Consider the following 15,697-nt stretch of genomic DNA (forward strand, 5'->3'; position numbering starts at 1 on the left):
ATGCATAAAGTATAATCCATCATGTAAAAAGAATCAGGGCTATGTATGGCTGCATATGCCAGTCACTGCACAACTTCAAGGGCCCATTTACATAGACCTTGGTGTTGTGTAATGTGGTGGCCTGGTGAAAAATGTATAGATTTGATGAGACACAATATACAAACTTAAGGCAGAGGACAGAGCCAGAGAAGATAGTTTCAATGTCCAAAACCAACTGAGATGCAAACTGACTGAGGGGTGCAAAAATAAATAAATAAATAAATAAAACCAACTGAGAATATCTGGAACCGCATGTCCAATAGAAATATAATTTGTGGCTTGCACAAATGCAAGCCAGCCACATATGTTATTTTAAATTTTTCAGTAGTCACATTATAAAAAGTAAAAATAAATAGGTAAAATGTATTTTAAAAATATATTTTATTTAATACAATGTATCTAAAATATCATTTTAACATATAATCAATATAAATACTGATGAGATATTTTGCTGTTTTTGTTTTTATACTAATAAATCTTTAAAATCTGGTGTGTATTTTACACTAATAACATGTCTTAACTTGGACTAGCCATATTTCAGGTACTTGAGAACTCTTGGCTTAATAGTTAATGGCTAGTGGCTACTGTATTGGACAGTAGCAGAGCTCTGGGACATAAATGATTCTGTAAATCAATAAGTAAAAGGAAACTTAACAGAAAACATGGGGAATGGATACAGTCAAGCAGTTTATTAAAAGAGAAACCTGAACACTTCAGAGATATTTTATCCCACTAGGAAAACAAAAACAAAAACAAAAAACCAAACAACTAGGCACAACCTTATATCCATCAAACTGGAAAAAACTAGATATTACTGAGGGTTGGTGACCATGTGTAGAAATGGGAACTCTCATAACCTGCTGGTGGAAGTGTAAACTGTTGCAGTCATTTCTAAAGAGCAATTGGGCTTTCTTGTACTTACAGCAATGTGATGTGGTGAGTGAAAAAATAATACAATGAGGTCTGCAGCATAATGCCATTTATTTAAATTCAAACACACGAACTCCACAAAAACTCACATATTTTGTAGGGCTATATACACATTTAAGGACATATAATTAGAGTGGGTATCTGGGGTAGAGGCAGAAAATGGGATCAGTAATAAAAATGGAACAATATAATAATACTGTTTATGGTTAGAAGTTGACAGCACAGAAGCTCTCACTTTAAATTCCCAAACCCTTCTCTACCAACTCCTCCCCCCTTTTTTTTTTGCAGGGGAGAGTATTCTTTTTTTCTTCACAATTTGGAGAGGAGTTTTCAACTGTTTCTGTTCGTCATTTTACATATTCTCTAAGATAGCCTGGTCTGACTTCAATTGTCATCTTTATGCCAAATCCTCCTAAGTCTGTATCTCCAACCAAGTCCTCTTGGACTGCCTAGTCTTAGTTCCCACTGTGCATTTTCGCATCAGCTAAAGTCAACACCATAAGCATTGTCTTCGCCTCCAACCTAGATACTGCTCTTTTTCTAAGCTGTCATCACCATCACTCCGTTAGTCTGTAAGGGGAGCATTTATAGTCATCTTTGACTCTTTCCTGTCCTTTTCCTTAACTTTTAGGCAGTTATCAAGGCTTACTGTTTTTATTTTGAACATCTGCTATACTATTCCCGTTACCACCCTATAAAGCTAGAGAACTCACTAATTGCCTTTAGTTTTCCACTCCTTCAGTCCATTTGCAAATTGCCGTATCTTGATATAGCACTATTTTCATCACATTATCAAAAGCTCCAATGGTGTCAGTAGTGTGCTTTTGTTGTCTTTTGGCTGCTCAGCATTTATTTCTCCTTTACATTTCAATTCCTTTTTGGGGATTACCTCTTCCCATTGGATAAAGTCTGAAAAAAATGTTAATTCAGTACTTGTCTTCCTCAGCTAAGGGAAGGGCATGTAACTCAAGCTCTGTTTGGAATGCTGTGGAATGCTCTGTTCTTCTAATTTGAATCCTTAGCAGTGTGATAAAGAGATTAAACATGGTTGGGTATTCATTCTCCCTAGCATGAAGCCCTGGCCTGCTTCAAGACCACTCTTCTAGTTCCTACTTTTTAGCCTGGACACCACTTTGCTTTCTAATGTTTCCAGGCTGGTTCTCTAGCCTTCCCATTGGTTCTGGGAGCTCCTGGTATCTTTCCAATAAAACTAAAGCACAGGATCTATAACTTATTTCCAATAAGTTTACCAGAATTGGTTTCTGATGCTTGGAAGCAGAGCCTAACTGATCCTTTCTCCCTACTGTACAAGGTATAAACTTCTTTTCTACTTTCATATCCTCCATAATCTGGCCCCAGCCTTATTTTTCCTTACTCACCAAAACCACAAAGCCAGTTCAGTCTCTTCCTGACTCTGGAAAATGCAGTGTAAGTCTTGCTTCTGGAATGACCTACTCTCTTTCATGCATCTATACCCATGTACTGATTCTTTAAGATGCTGGCCAGGATTCGTTTTCACTATGAAAACAAATTTTATGCCCTATATTGATTTTCACTATCTTTGAAATCTGTTAGTACTTTGTATCTGTTATTCATTTTCCAGTTGTAATCAATTACTTTTTGTATTTTCAGGAACATTTGATGGACCAATCTCCTAACCTTCCCCCAATTTTTTTTGCTTGTGGATCTATTACCTATTCCTTTGTTGAACAACTACAGTTAAGAAGTTCTGCCGGGCGTGGTGGTTCACGCCTGTAATCCTAGCACTCTGGGAGGCCGAGGCGGGTGGATCGCTCGAGGTCAGGAGTTCGAGACCAGCCTGAGCAAGAGCGAGACCCCGTCTCTACTAACAATAGAAAGAAATTATCTGCCCAACTAAAATATATATATAGAAAAAATTAGCTGGGCATGGTGGTGCATGCCTATAGTCCCAGCTACTCGGGAGGCTGAGGCAGTAGGATCGCTTAAGCCCAGGAGTTTGAGGTTGCTGTGAGCAAGGCTGACGCCATGGCACTCACTCTAGCCCGGGCAACAAAGCAAGACTCTGTCTCAAAAAAAAAAAAAAAAAAAAAAAAAAAGTTCTTTCTTACATGGAACTGAAATTTCCCACCCAACAATCCATTAGTTCCATTGCTGGTTTCAGCTTGGCATTCTAGTAAATTAAGAATATCTTGAATATAGATCCTGTACTTCAGCTAGTGGCTATTCCTTCTATCTTCGTGTTACCTGAGAACTTGGTAAACCTGCTTTCAATGTCTCCATCTAGGTTGTTGATAAAAATATGAAAGAGAACAGAGTCAAAGACAGGCACCTATTGGATACATATATCCAGATATAGTCATTGAATATGATTTCATAAACAGCTATGAATCACTTAATAATTTGCATTTCATGTATTTTCCAAAATGATGTTGTAGAAGACTTTGTGAACAGCTTTGCTGAAATCAAGGTATGCTAAGTCTGTGATATTGCCCTGAGCTACTGATCTAGTTATCTTACCAAAAAGAAAATAGGTTTGTCATGGCTTGTTCTTAGTGAATCTGCGTCAGCTGCTGATGAGCACCATGTGCCTTTTTTTTTTTTTTTTTGAGATAAGGTCTCACTGTGTCACCCAGGCTGGAGTTCAGTGATGCAATGATAGCTTATTGTAGCCTCCAGCTTCTGGGCTCACGCAATCCTCCTGCCTCAGCCTCCCGAGTAGCTGGGACTACAGGCATGCGCCTGGCTAATTTTTTCTATATATTTGTAGTTGTCCAGCTAATTTCTTTCTATTTTTCTTTTAGTAGAGATGGGGTCTCACTCTTGCTCAGGCTGGTCTCGAACTCCTGAGCTCAAACAATCCACCCACCTCAGCCTCCCAGAGTGCTAGGATTACAGGCGTGAGCCACCATGCCTGGCTTTACCCTGTGCCTTTTTGAATGTTCACAAACCATTTACTAATCCATTCTAGACTTTTCCTGGTGAAAACCCTCAAGCTTTATAGTTTGCAGATTCCAAAAGCTACATTTTTTCTTCTTTTTGAAAATCAGAACCCTTGACCATTTCCAGCCTTATACTACATCTTATTTTCTCTGTGAATTCTCCAAAGTTGTTGATAATAGATTGTGAGAGTTGCATGCTTCCCTTGCAGCATGCTTTGTCTGGGCCCAGGCACTGGAACAACTAACTGTAAGGCAATTACCCTCTCTCTGACTCTTTACTAACCTTAGGCTGTAATACTCTCACCACCTGTTTCCCCTCAATTTGCATTTTAGTATGTATTTTTAAATTATGGAAATGATATGTGTTCATCCATAAAACTATTCAAATACTACAGAAATCTACAAAGTAAAAATAAAATTACCTCTCCCAATCAATCCTTATGCCCAGTATGAACAGAGACATTTTCATGCATTAAAAACATTCTTTTATGGTTTTAAATGAGATTATACCCTGCATACCCTGCATATGGTTTTAAATGAGATTATACCCTGCATACCCTGCATATGGTTTTAAATGAGATTATACCCCACAATTAAGTTTTACTACAACTGAATTTTTTCACCTAACAATTTATCATTAGCATCATTCTGTGTGGGTCAGATAGCACTATCTCATTTTTTCAATGGGTACATGGTATTCTTTTGTAAACACTAAGAAGATGCATTCTTGCACATATACATGTCTTTCTTCACCGCTTTTTCTATGAGGGCATATGCCTTCCCTTGAGACTACAGGGGAAACTGCAGGTGTTTAGGGGACTACCTAGAGAAAATGAGAAGATGGGTTCTGTTCTGTCCCAAGGCTCTCAGGTACATTGTCATATTGTTATCTTGACATGGCAATTTATGGTTTTTAATTACCTTCATATTTCACTTCATCTTCATGCAAATCTATAAAGTTGATAGGCCAGACAATAAAAGCATCGCTATTTTATAAAGTGTCAGAGATGTTAAGTGACCTGCCTCATGCCTCACAACTAGTTAGGGAAGAGTGAAATTAGAATCCATGTCTTCTATTTCCTAATCCCTTGCTTACTGCATCAGAAACAGCTGCTCCCTGCACCCGCACATGGAAGACAATTGGGCTAACTGAAAAAAAAATAAAAGCCCCCAAAACCCCAAAAAACTGTGGTAGTGATTCACGGGGAACGTGGGATAATGGTTGTAAAGAATGTGGTGTGTCAGCTGGTTGGTGTCATGCTGAGCAGCGTTGGTTTGGGTAGTTTTTTCATTTGGTGAGAAACAAAGAAAATGAAAGTCTCTCCATTTGTTTCTAGGTACATGAGTGATTTCTGCTTACACAGTGGAGACAGACATAATATGCACACACACTTATGTCCTTAAATGTAAGGCTGGGGTTCTTAACCCTGTCTGCACATTGCAATCTCTTGGAGAGCTTTAAAAAATAATCACTTTGGGACCTTAAATCCCAGGTAGTCTGACGCAATTGTCTGACTCTTGGAAGCTTCTCAGGTGATTCTAATATGTAACCAGGGTTAAGAACCATGGAGTGGGAGGGTATCTTGAATTGTGAGTGAAGTTAAGTTTTACCAAGTTTCCAAGAAGAAGTATTTTCTCCCCTTATCTGCAAGTCTGGCCTATCAGAAAGGTTTCCAACTCCCTGAATTTTTAACCATACTTCCACACTGCACAGAACCACATCCACTGATGTTTATTGATCGACTGTCCTGTCAGGTAATAGAAAGTTCAGCAAGCAGCAAACAGGGAAGAGAAAGGAAACAAAAACCCTCTATTCTGGGACTAGGGGAAAAAAAATTAAAAGGAAGTATATCATACAGTGAAAAATAAAAAAATCTTTTTTCCCTAAGGGAAATTCCATAGAGAAATGTGACTTGATCTTTTGAGTAGACAATAGCCATTAGTGTCAGGGAGAGTCTGGGAGATTGTTGTGTAATCTTTCCATAGAGGGGGGCACTAGTCATTCCCAGAGCCTCCACAATTCCTGGTTAGCCCCATATTCACCTTCAGAGCTAAAGCAGCAACCGATTCAAGGGTTGGTTAATTGTGCAGCTCAACTAAATCACTGAAGTCCCAGGTGCTTTTCCATATTTCTTTCCTGTCACTTTTAGTATGTCAGCTTTGTCCTTGGACTAACTTCCTTCATGGTTGCAAGACAGCTGCTGTAATTCCAGACATATCTCTAGACATAATGTTCAGAAGAAGAGGCTTTCTTTCCCTAAAACTCTTTTAGAAAGTTTTCCCAGAAATCCCAATGACAGTCTTCTTACATCTCATTGGCCAGAGCTGCACATATGCTTGTGCTCAAACCAATCACTGGACAGCTAATTATGATTAGCTCAGATCAGTGGGTCTAAAACTTTACTGTGCATTTGAATTACCTGGGAAGTTTTTAAAAAATCCTGATGCCCTGGTCCAATTAAATTGCAACCTCTGGGGATAGATCCAATAATTTAAAAAATATTTAACAGGCCTTTGGTGATAAAATTGCATAGAATTCACTCATCAAAAGTGCAAAATTCAGCAATTTTTAGTATATATAGAGTTGTGCAACCACCACCATGATCAGTTTTAGAGCATTTTCTTTTTAAAATTTTACTTATTTTTTTAATTTAGGGATGAGGTGGTCTCACTACGTTACGTAGGCTGGTCTCAAACTCCTGGTCTCAAGCTATCCTATTGCCTCAGCCTCCCTAGTAGCTGAGGTTATAGGCATTTTCATCATCTCCTGAAAACTCTGTACTCAGTGGCAGTCATTCCCCATTTCTTCCAACCTCCTTAGGTCTAGGCAACCAGTAATCTACTTTCTATTTCTATAGATTTGCCTATTCTGGACATTTCATATAAATGAAATCATACAATATGTGGGCTGCACTTAGCATAATGTTTTCAAGGTTCTTCCAGGTTGTATCATGTATCAGCACTTCATTTCTTTTCGTGGCTGAATAATTGTCCATTGTATAGATATACTACATTTTATTTATCTATTCATCAGTTAATAGACATTTGGGTTGTTTCTACTTTTTGGCTTTAAATATAATGCTGCTATGAACATTTGTGTGCAAGTTTTCATGTGGACCTATAATTTCATTTGTCTTGGGTATATACACTGGAGTAGAGTTGCTGGATCATGTGGTAACTCTATGCTTAACCTTTTGAGGAACTACCAGACTGTTTTCCAAAGTTTCTGCCCCATTTCATATTTACACCCAGCAGGTATGAGGGTTCCAATTTCTCTAAATCCTCATCAATACTTACCATGTTTCTTTTTTATTATCCTAGTGGGTGTGAAGTAGTATTTCACTGTGGCTTTGGTTTGCATTTCCCTGATGGCTACTGATGTTGAACATCTTTCTAGGTGCTTACTGGCTATTCATATATCAGCTTTGGAGAAATGTCTATTCAGATGCTTTGCCCATTTTAAAATTGGCTTATTTTCTTTTTATTGAGTTGTAAGTATTCTTCCTATATTTTAGATACAAGTTCCATATCATATATACAATGTGCAGTATTTTCTTCCATTCTCTTGGTTGTCTTTTGACTTTCTTGATGGTATCTTTTGAAGCACAAAGGTTTTTAATTTTGATTAAGTCCAATTTATCTTTTTTCTTTTACCCCTGTGTTTTGGCATTATATCTAAGAAACCATTGCCAAATTTGAAGTCATGAAGATTTACCACTATGTTTTCTTCTAACAGTTTCAGAATTTTAGCTCTTGCAATTATGTCTATGGTCCATCTTGAGTTAGTTTTTGTGTATGATGTGAGGAGGGAGTCCAACTTCATTCCTTCCAGCTGTCCTGCACCATTTGTTGAAGAGACTATTCTTTCACCATTGAATTGTCTCGGCACCCCTGTAGAAAATCCATTGACTCTAAATGTGAAGGTTTATTTCTAGACTTTCAATTCTATCCCATTAATCTTTATGTCTAGCTTTATACCAGTACCATACTATCTTGACTACTGTAACTTTGTAGTAAGTTTTGAAATTAGAGTCTGAGTCTTCCAATTTTGTTCTTTTTAAATATTGTTTTGGCAATTCTGGGTCCCTTACATCATTGCCACATACATTTTAGGATCAGCTTGTCAATTTCTGCAAAAAAAAAAAAAAAAAAAAGCCAGCTTGGATTTTGGTAGGGATTGTGTTGAATGTGTAGATCAGTTTGAAGAGGATTGCTTACTCTTAACAATATTGTCTTCTTATCCATGAACGTGAGATGTATTTGTGTTTATTTAGATCTTTTAAATTTTCTTTTAACAATGCTTTATAATTTTTAGAGTATAAGAACTAGTGCAGGCCAGGCACAGTGGCTCACACCTTTAATCCTAGCTCTCTGGGAGGCCAGGGTGGGAGGATCACTTGAGGTCAGTTCAAGACCAGCCTGAGCAAAAGTGAGACCCCGTCCCTACAAAAAATAGAAAAATTAGCCAGGCATGGTGGTGCGTGCCTGTAGTCCCAGCTACTGAGGAGGCTGAGGCAGGAGGATCACTTGAGCCCAGGAGTTTGAGGTTGCAGTGAGCTATGATGAAGCTACTGCACTCTAGCTGGCCCAACAGAGTGAAACTCTGTCTCAAAAACAAAAAACAAACAAATAAACAAAAAACAACAACAAAAACAAAAAAGAACCCCCCCCCCAAAAAAAAAACAAAACAAAACTAGAGCTAGGATGATGGAGAGTGGGTTATTGTTGATGGTGGATTGTTCCGCTTCCCTAAAGCACATGAGCTTCATGGGGGAGATGAGGCTATTAAGTAATAATCCAGGTTCTCTTCAGATAGCACAAAAGAATACACAGTGAAAAGTAATTCCTTAGGCATGATTGGTGGCTTGGGGACCACTCTGAGGAAAGGAAGGTGGGGTATGGTTTAAATTTTACTTTTCTTGCTCCTGCTTTTTTGTAGCTTCTGATTCCTCCAGAGTAGGGAGGGTGAATGAAAGACGGGTAAATGGGCAAAGGCTGGCGTTGTTTATATTAATAGTTTTCTCTTGGCTGTGGAATGCCCTCTGTAATAGCAGATGGCCAAATGTCTCTCCTTTGTGGGCACTTTGGCAACCCTGTGGTGGACACAGCTTTCTGTGCCAAAGGCAATCCTTTCTCTGGGTCATCTTTGGTGATTTTGTCTCACTTTCTATATTCTAGTTGTATATCCCCTTTTTTGGTGACTGGAGGGGCTGTCACTCACTGGTCAGTTCCCTCAGACAAGGTTCTTTCAGATAACTTATACCTGGCCACTTGTAATCTTGCCTTGCCAAATGGTGGAAGCACAGTGTCACCAGGTCTGATTCCTCTGTCCTTGTCCTGTTGTCATGGTAGCTCTAGCCAGCCTCCTGCCTTCAGACTTCTCTAGTTGAAGAGTAAGCATGTGGCCTAAGACTTCTGTAATACTTAGGTTCTCCCAGGACTCCCAGGCTCCACTCCGATAGCAAGTAGCCTGAGGCAGGTCTAAGAGTTTCTGTAGCTAAGCCAGCATTTATTGAGGGAGATGCTAGTCTCTCCTGGTGCAGGCAATCTCAGCATTTATGATGATTCTCTTGGAACTCCACATACTTGGCTTGGGGAAAGGTGGGAGGAGAGAAGAACGAAAAGAAACAAAGCTAGTCCATATAACCTTACGTGAATTAGAAAAAGACCCTACTCCTCAAGATACTTTACTGCCATCTACTGGAAAATTGTCATAATACTATATAACTCTCCAATGACTGGGGGATGAATGGTGCCGCCTGGAGTTGTGCAATATATATACCTAGCCCAGCTACAAGGAGTGTTCCCAAGAAGAAAAGTCTCAAAACCCTCTGCTTCAATGAATTCTCTTCAATGACTCCTTTTCTAATAATTCTTTTCTCATATACAAAATACACATAGATAGGACTTTTATCTTCCTGTAAATCCTGCAAAGATGTATCTAGCAGCTTTCCTCCCAATGCAGGAGTATTTGTCTTCAATTTTGTTGCCTTAGATGAAATTCTGAGAAAAATCCCATTTTACTTCTTGTTATTTCCATTTACTGGCCACCTGTTAGGCAGAATGCAAAGGTATCTTATGAAAATCCAGAAGAAGATAACAGTGCTTTCAAAGTGAAGTACAGAAGCTGGGTGTGGTGGTATGCACCTGCAATCCCAGCTATTTGGGATGCTGAAGCAGGAGGATCACTTGAGGCCAGGAGTTCACGTCCAGCCTGGGTAACATAGTGAGACCCTATCTCAAAATAAATAAATAAAAATAAAAATAACACAGCAAAGTATAGAATCTCTACAGTAACCTTTCCCCCACCTACAGAGTTAGCAGTAACCAAATTTATCCTGGATAAGAATGTGTCAAAGAATCTAAAAAGTCCTAGGCATATTTTAGAGCCGAGTATATAACAAATAGATATTTCATGAATGAATGAATGATCAAACAGAGGCCATGTGAGAATCTATTTACTTACAGTCATTTGTTCTAATCCATTGGGGTATTTCTTTGAGAATCTGCCTCATGCCAGTTGTATTAGTTTCCTATGGCTGCCATAACAAATAGCCACAAAATAGGTGGCTAAAACAACAGAAATTTATTCTCTTGCCTTTCTTGGGGCCAGAAGTCCAAAATCAAGGTGTTGGTGGGGTTGGCTCTTCCTGGAGGCTATACGGGAGAATCTCTCCTATCTTCTAGCATTCTTTGGCTGTTAGCTGCTCAACTCCAATCTCTGCCTCTATCTTCACATGGCCTTTTTCCTCTGTCCCTCTTCTGTCTCAAGTCTCCCTCTCTTTTCTCTTATAAGGACACAGACATTGTCTATGGTCTACATTTGCATCCTACAAGTGAATGATTTTTTTCCCCCAGCTACTTTCCAGCAGACAGTAGGATTCTGTTTGGCCAATGCCAAGTGTGGCTTTAACTTTCCATCAATGTCACCACAAATCATGAGGAACACACCCATCTCTGCAGCCAACACTAATGAGGTCATGTTAGGTGTCTGGACCTTGCATGGTAGCAAGCTGAGGGAAATCACAAATAGAAAATCATCTTGTCCTAATATTTTTGAGAGGCACTGTCATCAGGTAAATTGAGTTGTAAAAAATGACAGTCTCTTTGCAAATACAGAAAAATAAGAGGCACATTAGATGATTCCTTCCCCTTTAGCTCAATAGTTTTTCCTGATATTAAAATGTTTAAAAGCATTCACATTTCTCAAAAGCCTCTACTACAAAAATGAAATGAGAAAAACATTGTTCTTCAGCAGATATGTATGACCGTATCTTCTGAATTAGAATGAACCTACCAAAATACATTTTTTCCAGATATAATGTCTTTTGGTGAACATGGAGGTCTTGTTTCTTCTCATTGAATTGTGATCTCAAGTGCCTGGCCACCTTGTAGTTCATCATGCTGAGGATCTGTAAGAGAGCCAGCTACTTACCGTGTGCATTCAGGTCTGGACAGATGGGCCTCACAATCCAATACAATTCCTCCATCAACAACCATCATTGCTTCTCACCTATTCCTTTTTCCTTCTCTCTGAAGAATATCCTTTGTGTTTCAATGAAACATTTTATCAAACATACACAAAAATATAGGGAACTCTCACAAAGTCATCACCAAGTCTCTATGATTATCAACATTTTGCCATACTTATGTAATCTAGTCTTTTGGCTGAAATATTTTAAAGAAAATCCTAGATATCATACCATTTAATCCCTACATCCTTTAGTATGCATCTCTAAAAATTATAGGCATTTTCTTACATACTGTACACAATACCAATATCATACCCAACAACAATTCTTCAGAATCGTCTAATACCCAGATTATATTTAAATTTTTCTGATTGTCTCAAAAATGTCTTTTTGTGTTTTTGGTTTGTTTAAATCAGGATCAAAATAAGGCCAACACATCATAAATTAGATTGTTATGTCTTTTCAATCTCCTTTAATCTAGTGCTGAATTTTTCACAGCGGTATTATTGGCATTTTGGATCAGATAATTGTTGTGAGGAGCTATCCTGTGTGATGTAGGATGTTTAGCAGCATCCTTGGCCTCTATACCCTAGATGCCAATAGCACCTCTCACATTGTGACCATCAAAAATGTCTCCAGATATTGTCAAATGTCCCCTGAGGACAAAATCACCTCTGGTTGAGATCACTGATCTAGTCTCATCCCCCTTCTTTTTTTTAAATATGACATTAACTTATACAAGAAGAAATTGGATGGGTCATTTTGTAGAATGTCCCACATTCTGAATTTGTCTGCTCCCTCATAGTATCATCTAACATATTCCTCTACCCCTTAATCCTGTAAGTGGAAAGTAGGTTAACAGAAGCTCAGTTAGATCAGTTAGGTTCAATTTTTTTTTTTTTGAGACAGAGTCTTGCTCTGTTGCCCGGGCTAGAGTGAGTGCCGTGGCGTCAGCCTAGCTCACAGCAACCTCAAACTCCTGGGCTTAAGCAATCCTACTGCCTCAGCCTCCTGAGTAGCTGGGACTACAGGCATGCGCCACCATGCCCAGCTAATTTTTTCTATATATATTTTTACTTGGCCAGATAATTTCTTTCTATTGTTAGTAGAGACGGGGTCTTGCTCTTGCTCAGGCTGGTCTCAAACTCCTGACCTCAAGCGATCCACCCGCCTCGGCCTCCCAGAGTGCTAGGATTACAGGCGTGAGCCACTGTGCCCGGCCAGGTTCAATATTTTTAACAAAAATAATTCACAGTTGGCGACACATGTTGTATTTCATATTGTATCATATCAGAAGGCCAGCATGTCTATGTCATTACTAGTTACGCTATTAGTTATTGATCAGAAGATTCAGACAGTGACAGTTTGATCCTTTCATTGTAAAGTTCTCCATCAATTTTTATTTAGTGTTTTTCATCCACTGATAAGCTTTGACTGTATCAGTTATTTCATTAGGTTATAAAATAGAGATTTTCTAATTTATCATTGCTTTATATTTATTAACTGGAGTTCTTTGGTCAAGAACATTCTCTCATTAAGTATTTGGTTACTCTGAAGTATAGTTCATTCAGGAAAGGCAGGACAAATTCTTAATTATTTTTAATTGCCAATTTTCAAAATAATTATTTGTATCCTAGGTTTCAACAGTGTCCAATGTGTGCATGTGTGGGTGTGTGTTTGATTTCTCTTGTTCACTTTTTGATTCTGCAATATTATGAACTCATGGATTTTTATATATTCAGTGTGTATAATCAAATGTAGTCAATATTCTTTTTGATGGTCACTTTTTCTCCTATATTTGGCCAATGGGAGCTTCTTCATGTTTCCTTTTTCTTTTTTTCCACATCATATGGGTAATGTGCTGACATTGTAACAAGGTTTGAGGGAGGCACACCTCACACATGAGCATGAAAACCCAGTCATCATGCTTATGAACTACAAAATGATCTTTATGTTTTTATTCTATTTTTTTCTAATAAGAAAGTTTAGTCATTTTTTCAATGATGATTTGAGACAGTAAACTGCTTGTCTTTAAATGTCTGAAGAAGTATTTGTTTTGACTTCATTGTTAAGGGTATATATAGATTTTATAACCTTACCATTGTTTTTCCACAGCACTTTCAAGATATTAACCCACTGTCTTCTGTAATCTCTTGTTTTGATGAGAAGTCTATTATTTTTATGATGTAATTCTCTTATAGGTATTTTCTATTTTTCTCTCTGGCAGTTTATTAAAAAATTAATAAACTTTATTTTTTTAGAGAAGTTTTAGGTTCATGGCACATAGTACAGAGAGTTCCCATAAACCCCCTGTCCCCACACATGTACAACCTCACCCACTATGGACATCCCATACCATAGTGGTACATTTGTTACAACCAATGAACCTGCATTGACACATCACTGTCACCCAAAATGCATAGTTTACATTAGGATTCATTCTTGGTGGTGTACATTTTAGGGGTTTTGACAAAGGTACAACGAGATGTATCCACAATTGTAGTATCATACAGAATAGTTCCACTGCCCTAAAAATATTCTGTGCCCTGCCTATTCATCCCTCCTTCCCTGTACCCACTCACAATCACTGATATTTTTATTCTCTCCAAAGTTTTGCCTTTTCCAGAATGTTATATATTTGGAATCATACAATATGAAGCCTTTTCAGATTGTCTTCTTTCTCTTAGTAACATGCATTTAACTTTTCTCCATTTCTTTTCACGGCTTGAGAGCTCTTTTCTTTTACTGCTAAAAAATCAATTACCTTCTTACAATACATATAGAATAGAAAAAAGATAAAAAGAAAAAAAACAAAAGAAATCAATAGTTTGGATGTACCACAGTTTATTTATCCATTACCTACTGAAGGACAGCTTCGTTGCTTCCAAGTTTTGGCAACTATGAATAAAGCTGTTATAAACATTCATGTGCAGATTTTTGTGTCAACATAAATTTTCAATTCCTTTGGGTAAATGATTGCAAGAAATTGCCAAACTCTCTTCCAAAGTGCCGATACCAGGTGTGGGGAAACTTTTCATCTTGGAAGGTCGCATTAATTTAGCTATAATCAAATAAGGCCACATTCAAGAAACTTCAATTAGATATACTTAAAAATGTACATTATTTTGTAAAAACCTAACTATTATGTACTTAATAATTTCAGAAATGAAAACTATTTGTTAATTTTAAAGTTAAATAACCTTTCAGTAACTTTATTGTGTCTACTTTTTGTTGGAAAGCATTTGAATATTTGGTTGCAGCATGGAGGTCCACAGTTTCAGTTGATCCTCAGATGAGTATAAGTCATTTGTGATCTTAAGGGTGTCTTGATTTGGGTTAGGAAGGAGAATGTAGAGTCACAGCAATAGTGGTTGAAAAGCAAGAAAGCATTTTTTTTTGGCATCTTGCCAAAAGGTGTGATATTCTACTGCATTTTTCCATATTTCAGTTGGATCTTATCTTAGCATCAAACAATGACTTTAAAATGTCACCTACTAAGAGCACAGTCAATTCTATCTGTAGTTCTTTAGGTGCCTTGGTAATACCCACTAGGTGAGGCTGAAATGCTAATTTGGGTGTGATATCGTGATTCTCAAAGTCAGTGAACCTTTCATTGTATTTTCCAATTAATTAGGTCTATAACAGCTGTGTATTCTTCAAATGATTAGCATATATCATCCTGCTCATCAGTGACCTTTGCTAACCTATTAAATCAAGAGCAAAAGGACAAGAGTAAAGTAATGAAGTATGCATGTATTATTACTAGGTGTATATTTATGCTAAGGGGAACTATTGAAAATGGGAATAAAACCTAGCTTCTATATTTAAAAAATCTCTTCAAAACCTGTTTCTGTTTCTTGGTTATAGTTTCAACCAAAGAATTTTTATAATTGTAAGTAAACAGATTCATTTAATAATATTTATTTATTTACTTATTTAGTTTTAGAGACAGGCTCTTGCTATGTTTCCCAGGCTGGATTCGAACTCCTGGGCTCAAGAGAGCCTCCTGCCTTAGCCTCCCCAGTAGCTGGGAATATAAGGCATGTGGCACCATGCCTGGCAATTTAGCTGCCTATTTTGAAAATCAAGACAAAAAGGGAAATATGATGGACTGTATTTAGGGTGTTTTATTTGGTAGTTGATACGTACTTATATTTGGTATTCTGAAATTTTCCCACACAAAAATAAAAACATAAATCTCTTTTGCCCATAACATAGGGGGCACTGGGTATTGGTTATTCTGAAGTTGAGTGTTTATAAGTACAGGACTGGCTCTCCTACATTTGCTTTCTCATCTGAAGAACCAGAACACTGCTGATTTAGACAAAGGATATA

At 37.7% G+C, this 15,697-nt stretch overlaps 1 non-coding gene across 1 annotated transcript; it reads right to left on the reverse strand.

Annotated features, from left to right (window-relative positions):
• Nucleotides 1–13,205: 13,205 nt before the first annotated feature.
• LOC123630921 lies at nucleotides 13,206–13,309 on the reverse strand. The gene has a single exon (XR_006732852.1). It is a non-coding gene; the product is annotated as a small nucleolar RNA U13 (small nucleolar RNA).
• Nucleotides 13,310–15,697: the final 2,388 nt, after the last annotated feature.

Source organism: Lemur catta, chromosome 1 (assembly GCF_020740605.2).
Source record: "Lemur catta isolate mLemCat1 chromosome 1, mLemCat1.pri, whole genome shotgun sequence".
Classification (NCBI taxonomy): domain Eukaryota; kingdom Metazoa; phylum Chordata; class Mammalia; order Primates; family Lemuridae; genus Lemur; species Lemur catta.